The sequence below is a fragment of the Mobula hypostoma genome, chromosome 14, assembly GCF_963921235.1.
Source record: "Mobula hypostoma chromosome 14, sMobHyp1.1, whole genome shotgun sequence".
In the NCBI taxonomy this organism is placed as follows: domain Eukaryota; kingdom Metazoa; phylum Chordata; class Chondrichthyes; order Myliobatiformes; family Myliobatidae; genus Mobula; species Mobula hypostoma.
This window is the reverse complement of record NC_086110.1, coordinates 74,171,554-74,181,544: the sequence shown is the minus strand read 5'-3', so window position 1 is coordinate 74,181,544 and position 9,991 is coordinate 74,171,554.

The following is a 9,991-nucleotide window of genomic DNA, read 5'->3' as shown; positions in this document are numbered from 1 at the left end:
CGTTCAGGGCTGTGACCTTCACCGGGACAACGGGATCCAGTCGGACGAAGGGTCTCCCCAGAAATGGCAACTGTCCATTTCCCTCCCCAGATCAGAATCAGATTTATCATCACTGATTTTTTTTTTTGCTAAGATGAGGCCACCCTCGGGGCGGAGGATATTATATTCCGTCTGGGTACCCTCCAACTTGGTGGGATGAATATCCATTTCTCCTTCCAGTGCACAGATTCTCCCCACCCCCCACTCAATTCCCCACTCTGACCTTTCATTCTTCTCTCCTGCCTATCACTTCCCCCAGAATCCCCTCCTCCTTCCCTTTACCCTATTGCCCACTCTCCTCTTCTATCAGATTCCTTCTTCTCCGGCTCTTGACCTTTCCCACCTACCTGTCTTCACCTATCACCTTTCAGCTAGCCTCTTTCCCCTCCCTCTACCTTTCTGGTCTGGCATCTAACCCCTTCCTTTTCAGTCCCGATGAAGGGTCTTGACCCTAAGTGTCACTTTTTATTCATTTCCATAGATGCTACCTGACCTACTGAGTTCTCCAGCATTGTGTGTGTGTGTTGCTTTGGATTTCCAGCATCTGCAGAATTTCTTATGTTTGGTATTGTTGTTTTGCAGCAGCAGTACAGTGCTGTACATAAAAAAGGATTTTAGTGAAAAAATACATGCAATAACAAAGGCTGACAAACGACCAAAATAAAAATAATATTGAGAGCATGGGTTGTAAAGACTTTGAAAGTGAGTCTGTGGGTTGTAGAATCGTTTCAGTGTCGAGGTGAGTGAAATTGCTCACGCTGGCTCGGGAGCCTGGTGGTTGTCGGATAATAACAGTTCCTGAACATGGTGGTGTGGGACCCAAGGCTTCTGTTCCTGGCTTGGGTGGTGGGGGTCTTTGATGACGGATGCCGTTTTCCTGCAACAGCGCTCCATGTAGATATGTTCAGTGGCAGGAAGGGCTTGACTGGGCCATATCCACTACTTTGTGTAGACTTTCCCATTCCTGGCCATTGGTGTTTCCATACCAGTCCGTGATACAGCCAGTTAGGATACTCTCCACTGTGTATCCAGGGAAGTTCAACACAGTCTTTGATGACATGATGAACCTACACAAACTTCTAAGAAAGAAGAGCCCTTCTTTGTGTTGGCATTTACGTGCTGGTCCTAGGACACATTCTCTGATACGTTAACATCAAGGAATTGAAAGCCACTGACCTCCTCCATCTCGGATCCTCTAAAGAGAACCGGCTATGTACAAGTGAAAATATAAGAATGGTGAAAAAAGGTGTTCCAGCTTGGGCAGAATGAAGGTGAGATGAATTGAGATAGGGTGCTTTCTATGATGCATTGATAAACTTTGGTGAGGCTCAAAGGGGACGTGTGGAATTTCTTTAGCCTCATGAGGAAGTTCAAGTTCATTGGCGTCTGTTTGCACATATATACAACCAAATGAAGCAGTTTCTCCGGACCACAGTGCACCAGAAAACATTATGCACAGCACACAAAATATTACCACAAATAAATTAATAAAATACAATGCCAAGTGAAAGTAGTGCATAGCACAGGTAAACAGTAAACAGGTCAGTCCTAGTGACGAGACCCTGGAGGTGGCAGGGTGTCCATTAGTCTCACAGCCTGAGGGAAGAAGCTGTTACCCAGTCTGACAGTCCTCGTCCTGATGTTCCTGTACCTCCTTCCTGATGGTAGTGGGTCAAAGAGGCTGTGGGATGGGTGGTGGGGATCCTCAACAATGCTTCAGACCTTTTGTATGCAATGCTCCCAGTAAATGTCTCAAATAAGGGGGGTGTGGGGGGTGGGGGAGGGAGAGACCTGGTGATCCTCCTGCCGGTTTTTACTGTCCTCTGTAGGATCTTGCGGTCTGATGTTTTCTGTACTACACAATTATGTGGCCAGTCAGGGCAGTCTCGGTGGTGCTCCTGTAGAAAGTTGGTCGCACGGGGATGGGGAGCCTGGCACATCTCAATGTCTTCAAAAAGAGTAGACGCTGCTGTACCTTCATGACTAGTGAGGTGGTGTTGTGATCATCCGTTATGTGTACAAAGAACTTTGTGCTCTTCACTCTCTCCACGGCAGAGCCTTTGATGAGTAATGGAGTGTAGTCGACCTGTGCATTCCCGAAGTCCACAAACACCTTTTCGACTTGTCCATGTTGAGACCCAGGCTGTTGTTCTCACACCATTTGACAAGCCTCTCTATCTCCTCTCTGTATGCTGACTCATCATTGTTGCTGATGAGGCCAACCAGTGGTATCATCAGAGAACTTGATGAACCGGTTTGAGCTGGGTCTGGCAGTGTAGTTGTGAGTCAGCAGCGGACTGAGCACACAACCCTGTGGGCACCAGTAATCAGCATGAGGCCCTGTGTGCAGGGCTGGGTTAAGCTAGTGCGGGGCCTGTAGCATATGTCATAAAGGGGCCCTAAATTTTAAAAATGCACATAAGTATTAAAGCATAAGTTATTTACTTGCATAGTAAAGTAATTCAACGGCCAGATAACACGACTAATGTCTGACACTTCAGTAATAGTATTATTTACATGTAGGTATCAACTTCAAACGTCAAAAGTAACAAAACTACAATTTAAAAGTTAGATTTTCTAGATTTAGCATGAGCAAATTTGTTGATGATACTGGAAATGTCTATTTCACGCAGAAGTTCATGTTTGATGCTCATTAGAGTGAGATTGTTCAATCTGTTTCGACCCATGGTTCTCCTTAGTTCATTTTTAATCCTTTTTAGTTTTGAAAATGAGCGTTCTCCACTGCAGTTGGTAACCATGAGTGACAAATGGAAGTGTGAGGCATTTTCTACATTTGGAAAACATGACTCCAAATAATTGTCAATTATCAAATGGTACAACTGTAACTCTACAAGGTCTTGTTTGGTGCTAATATGAGAAGCAAGATGAGTTTTCAACAGTTCAGAAACTGTACAAATTCTTCATCAAGTCTTTCTTCCAGATCTTCCAGACATGATTTAATAAGATTTGATGACCTCTTTACGATCTCTTCAGGTGTAAACGACTGTAACTGATGAAGGAATCCAAAAACACCATTCACCTTTAGATAAACTTTCTGCCTTTTTGACAGGGCAGAAAGCAAGCTGTCAATAACGGCAAGAAATGTTCGGCTTTTAAACCTCTGAGAAGGCGTTTGAGGTTCAACAAGTGGATCAAGAATGCTGGAACCACTGAAATCATCATACGCGCGATTTTGCTTGTGTTTTCTTTGAGTTTGCTGTTGATAATCTTCGCACTTAGTCAGATCCTTGGCTTTTTGTTCAATATCTGAAAAAATAGACCGCATAGCTTGAATATATCCATGTAAGGATTCATAGAGTGCACAAGCTGAGCTCAAGTTTTGGCCGGAAGATTGCAAAGAAGCGCTGGTCATTTGAAAATGCTGTAATATTTGATCCCACAATATGACCATTATTCCTGTTTCCAGCTTCATCATGGCTGAAAGTACTCCACGAGCCTACTGTCAACACTCTGCCTTCTGATCATTGTTACTTGAAATGTCATCCAAGACTTGTTTTATTGCAGAAAAGCTGTGTAAAAGTGCTTTTGTTGCATCTGTACCAGCTGACCACCTGGTATCTGACATTCTTTTCACAATGGGGAAATGAGCACCACCATCAGATAATGCAGCAGAAAGGAGATCCCACCGATAAGTAGAAGCAGAAAAAAATGTGTACAGGCTTTCTACAAATTGAAAGAAAATTAATGCTTCTTGACAACATTCAGCAGCACATTTTCTAACCAAATTTAGTGACTGTGCAAAACATGGAATGTAATCCGCAAACTCATTCAGCTCTTTAATTCGTGCTTGTAAGCCACTATACTTGCCACTCATGTTGCTGGCTTTGTCATAACTTTGACCATGGCAGTGTTTTATACCAACGTCATTTTCCTTTAAAAGGTCGAGTAAACTTTGAACGAGCTGTTCAGCACTCTGACCTTCCATATCCAAAAACTTCACAAACCTTTTAACTGGCACAGACAGCAAAACATAGCGCACAGTCAAAATCAGCTGGTCCACTTTAGATATATCTGGAGTAGAATCCAATGAAACAGAATAATACCTGTATTTCTTCACTTCACCGATAATGTGATCCAGTATGCCGGATCCAATCAGATTGATGATTTCCTCACATGTTGTTTTAGATAGGTATTTAGATAGATTTATGTCCCCTTCCTTGGTTTGCATGAGCATTTATACCACGACACAGCAAGCAGCCAACACACGCCTGCACACACATACTGTACCATGCAGCATGCAGCTCCCCCCGACATGAAAACAACAGCATTGCCAGATCGTTGTTGTTGTGGCCTGGATGAAATCACAGAGCGTTCCATTACTGGTAGGTACAAGGCAGTTTCTCTATTTGACAAAACAAGGTTACAGCAGGCAGAGATCCCTGGCAGAACAGGTCTAACCGCCTTGTGATCGAGGCTCGACATTTATTTGCTAAATACAAAGAACAGTTCATAGTTACAAGTATAGACAATTCTTTGAAGTTTTCACATCTTTTGATTAGATTCATTCTACCGGCGCCAGTATGCCTAAGCTGGTATTCATGGCCTTAGGAATGCAAGTTAAAATCCATAATACATTATTTGATATATTACGTGCTTACATAGACGACAATTCATATTGGAAAAGCATAGATATGGTGTCTTTGCAACTACCTGTAAACTTAGCATTCTTGTCTCAGAGGCACCGTGCATTGTTACAAATGAAACTGGGTTCATAGCTTTTAGGAAATGCATTGCCATGAACTCAATCCACAGTACTTTGTCAAAGAACAGAAGACTGATGGTTGAAGTCATTTATTTAAGTGTAAATGAATCGTCTACCCAAAACTCACTCTAACAGTTGTGAGAATACGGTGAGATGCCGATTTCACCAGACTGCAGCTTGAAGCGTTTAGCGCGGGCGGGGCCCTCGAAAATGCGGGGCCCGAAGCATATGCTACTTTTGCTATGAGGTTAAAGCGGCCCTGCCTGTGAGCTTCCCAGGCTGTGACATCAACATGATTGGACCAGGACAGGTTGTTGATGATGTTCACACCCAGGGACTTGAGGCTCTCAACCCTCTTGACCTCAACACCTTTGATGTAAGCAGGAGCATGTGAACCACCCTCTCTTCCTGTAGTCTCTTCTTATCTCCTTCCTGTACTTTGACTCATTGATATTTGAGACAGATACCGGAAACCAACCCCATCTGGTTCATAAATAATCATGAAGAGGTATTTGTTCGCAGATGACCGCAGAGTCACAGAGCTATACAGCATGAGATCAGGCCCTTCGGCCCAACTGTTCAATGCCAGCCAAGTTTTCCGCTCAAGCTAGTCCCACTTCCCCATGTTTGACCCATACCCCCGAGCCTTTCTTATCCCTGCACCTGTATGAATGTCATTTGACTTTTGTAATAACCATTGTAACACCTCAACTTCCTCAGGAGGCTAAAGAGATTCAGCACGCCCCCATCAACTCTCACCAATGCAGTGATTCAAGACTGTTTAAAGATGGTCACAAGTGTAAACGGGAAGAAGATAATTGTTACTCCTGATCCAAAAATAACACGACACAATAAGAACAATAAATACAAACACATGCACGAGGAAATCTGCAGATGCTGGAAATTCAGGCTGGTGGAACGCAGCAGGCCAGGCAGCATCCCTAGGAAGAGGTACAGTTGACCGAGACCCTTCGTCAGGACTAACTGAAAGAAGAGCTAGTAAGAGATTTGAAAGTGGGAGGGGGAGGGGGAGATCCGATATGATAGGAGAAGACAGGAGGGGGAGGGATGGAGCCAAGAGCTGGACAGGTGATTGGCAAAAGGGATATGAGAGGATCATGGGACAGGAGGCCTGGGGAGAAAGAAAGAGGGAGGGGAGCACCAGAGGAAGATGGAGAGCAGGCAAGGAGTTATTGTGAGAGGGACAGAGAGAGAAAAAAAAAGAGAAGAAGAAAAAGGGGAAAATAAAAAATAAAAAATAAAAAATAAAAATAAAAATAAATAAATAAATAAATAAATAAATAAATAAGGGTTGGGGTAAGAAGGGGAGGAGGGGCATTAACGGAAGTTAGAGAAATCAATGTTCATGCCATCAGTTTGGAGGCTACCCAGACGGAATATAAAGTGTTTTTCCTCCAACCTAAGTGTGGCTTCATTTTTACAGTAGAGGAGGCCGTGGATAAACATAACAGAATGGGAATGGGATGTGGAATTAAAATGTGTGGCCACTGGGAGATCCTGCTTTCTCTGGCGGACAGAGCGTAGGTATTCAGTGAAACGGTCTCCCAGTCTGCATCAGGTCTCTCCGATATATAAAAGGCCACATCGGGAGCACCGGATGCAGTATATCACCCCAGCCGACTCACAGGTGAAGTGTCGCCTCACTTGGAAGGACTGTCTGGGGCCCTGAATGGTGGTGAGGGAGGAAGTGTAAGGGCATGTGTAGCACTTGTTCCGCTTACAAGGATAAGTGCCGGGAGGGAGATCGGTGGGAAGGGATGGGGGAGACGAATGGACAAGGGAGTCACGTAGGGAGCAATCCCTGCGGAAAGCAGAAGAGGGGGAGGGAAAGATGTGTGTGGTGGTGGGATCCCGTTGGAGTTGGCAGAAGTTACGAAGAATTATATGTTGGACCCAGAGGCTGGTGGGGTGGTATGTGAGGACAAGGGGAACCCTATTTCTAGTGGGGTGGCGGGAGGATGGGGTGAGAGCAGATGTGCGTGAAATGGGAGAGATGCGTTTGAGAGCAGAGTTGATGGTGGAGGAAGGGAAGCCCCTTTCTTTAAAAAAGGAGGATACCTCCTTCGTCCTGAAATGAAAAGCCTCATCCTGAGAGCAGATGCGGCAGAGACGGAGTAATTGTGAGAAGGGGATGGCATTTTTGCAAGAGACAGGGTGGGAAGAGGAATAGTCCAGGTAGCTGTGAGAGTCCGTAGGCTTATAGTAGACATCAGTAGATAAGCTGTCTCCAGAGATAGAGATCAAGAAAGGGGAGGGAGATGTCGGAAATGGGACCAGGTAAATTTGAGGGCAGGGTGAAAGTTGGAAGCAAAGTTAATGAAGTCAACGAGCTCAGCATGTGTGCAGGAAGCAGCGCCAATGCAGTCGTTGATGTAGCGAAGGAAAAGTGGGGAACGGATACCAGTATAGGCTTGGAACATGGACTGTTCCACAAAGCCAACAAAAAGGCAGGCATATCTGGAACCCATACAGGTGCCCATGGCTACACCTTTAGTTTGGAGGAAGTGGGAGGAGCCAAAGGAGAAATTATTAAGAGTAAGGACTAATTCCACTAGACGGAGGAGAGTGGTGGTAGAGGGGAACTGGTTAGGTCTGGAATCCAAAAAGAAGTGGAGAGATTTGAGACCTTCCTGGTGGGGGATGGAAGTACATAGGGACTGGACATCCATGGTGAAAATAAAGCGATGGGGGCCAGGGAACTTAAAGTCATTGAAAAAATTCAGAGCGTGAGAAGTGTCACGAACATAGGTGGGAAGGCATTGAACAAGGGGGGATAAAACAGTGTCGAGGTATGCAGAAACGAGTTCGGTGGGGCAGGAGCAAGCTGAGACAATGGGCCTGCCAGGACAGGCAGGTTTGTGGATCTTGGGTAGGAGGTAGAAACGGGAAGTGCGAGGTGTGGGAACTATAAGGTTGGTGGCAGTGGATGGGAGATCCCCTGAGCAGATAAAGTCGGTGATGGTGTGGGAGGCAATGGCCTGGTGCTCCTTAGTGGGGTCACAATCGAGGGGTAAATAAGAGCAGGTATCAGCGAGTTGCTGCTGTGCCTCGGCAAGGTAGAGGTCAGTACGCCAGACTATGACAGCACCCCCCTTATCAGCAGGTTTTATAGTAAGGTTAGGATTAGTGCGGAGGGAGTGGAGAGCAGGGTGTTCGGAAGGACTGAGGTAGTTTGTTCTGTAGTGGCATCATAGAAAGCATCCCATCTGGATGCCCCATGGCTTGGTACAGCAACTGCTCTGTCAGTGACCACAAGAAACTGTAGAGAGTTGTGGACACAGCTCAGCACATCTGAGAAACCAGCCTCACCTCCATGGACTTGTCTACACTTCTCACTGCCTCAGTAAAGCAGCCAGCAGAATCAAAGACCCCAACATCCCAGACATTCTCTCTTCTCTCTCCCGTCGGGCAGAAGATACAAAATCCTGAAAACATATCCCACCCAGACGCAAGAACAGTCTCTGTCCTGCTGTTATCAGACTCTTGTGTGGGCCTCATCTTGACACAGCTGACTAGGCAACTTCCGGACTTTTAACTTCCCTCACACTGAATCGTGGTGAATTCAATTGCATAAAGAAAAGTCACTCAAAATTAGAGAGCAAAGATCCAATAAGGCTTTACCGGCTTTCTTAGCAGGCAAAGTATCGGCAGAGGGCCCAAAAAGAAAACTCACAGGCAAAGTCAAAATCCCAAAAAACATGAACTAAAGATTCCTACAAACAAAAGCCAGGCTTCACTTACAAATAAGGGACAAGCAACTTCTCTCAGGATACAAACAAGGCACTGGTGATAACAAAAATTAGCCTAAATAGGCAGGTGAGTAGGAAGTGGTTGGCCTTGCAATCTCTGCCTCCCTCTGGTGGCCAGTTTGAGGTGTGCCACTTCTGTGATAAGATGGGCTCTTGGCCTCACAATCTACCTCATTATGATCTTGCACTTTAATGTTTACCTACACTGTAGATTTACACTTCATTCCACATTGTTATTGTTTTACCTTATTTTAGCTGAATGCACTGTGTAATCTCATCTGTATGAACAGTATGCAATACAAGCACTGTATCTTGTGACAACAATACTAATAATTGCACCTGGTTTTACACTTCAAGAAGCATCTATGGAGGGGAATAAATGGTCGATAATTTGGGCCAAGACTCTTCATCAGGACCCCAAATGTTGACTGTTTATTCTCCTCCATAAATGCTGCTTGACCTGCTGGGTTCCTCCAGCATTTTGTGTCTGTTGCTCAAGATTTCCAGCATCTGCAGAATCCCTTGTATATTTTTTTAGGTACTTTGTACTGTTGGGATAATATAATAATAATAATAATCATAACAAGTACTTTATTGATCTCGAGTGGGAAATTCTTTTGTTACAGCAGCAACATTTAAAAACACAGTTAGCAGTGTGCAGACTTAACTAATAATAAAGTACAGAATAATAATATACATAATAATAACGTACCAATGTGCAATAATAAAACAGAGACTGTTCTCTTGTCACACGGAGATGAACCGTTGCATATGCTTATTGCATTTGATGGGAAAGATTTGCTGTAACAATCCTTGTGACAGTGGACCTGAATGAGTCTGTTCAATGTGCCTGATTGTCCATAGTGGATAACAATTTGTTTAGTGACCTCTCTCCACCACTAACTCAAGAGAGTCCAGGTTGTAGCCCAGGACGGGTCCAGCCTTTCTGATGGGTTTATTTAGTCTTTTTGCATCACCAGCTCTGATGCTGCTCCCTCAACAATGGGTAGTAGAAGGAGGCGGAACCAAGAGGGAGGTGATAGGCAGCTGGGGGAGCGGGCAGAGTGACATAGGGATAGGGGAAGGGAGGGGGAGGGAATTACCGGAAGTTGGAGAATTCTATGTTCATACCAAGGGGCTAGAGACTACCTAGATGGTATATGAGGTGTTGCTCCTCCAACCTGAGTTTAGCCTCATCATGTCAGTAGAGGAGGCTATGTATGGACATATCTGAATGGGAATGTGAAGCAGAGTTGAAGTGGGTGGCAACTGGGAGATCCTGTCTGTTGTGGCAGACGGACCGGAGGTGCTCGATGAAGTGGTCCCCCAATCTGTGTCGGGTTTCACCGATGTAGAGGAGGTCGCACTGGGAGCACTGGATGCAATAGATGATCCCAATAGACTCACAAGTGAAGTGTTGCCTCACCTGGAAGGACTGTTTGGGGCCCTGAATGGTGGC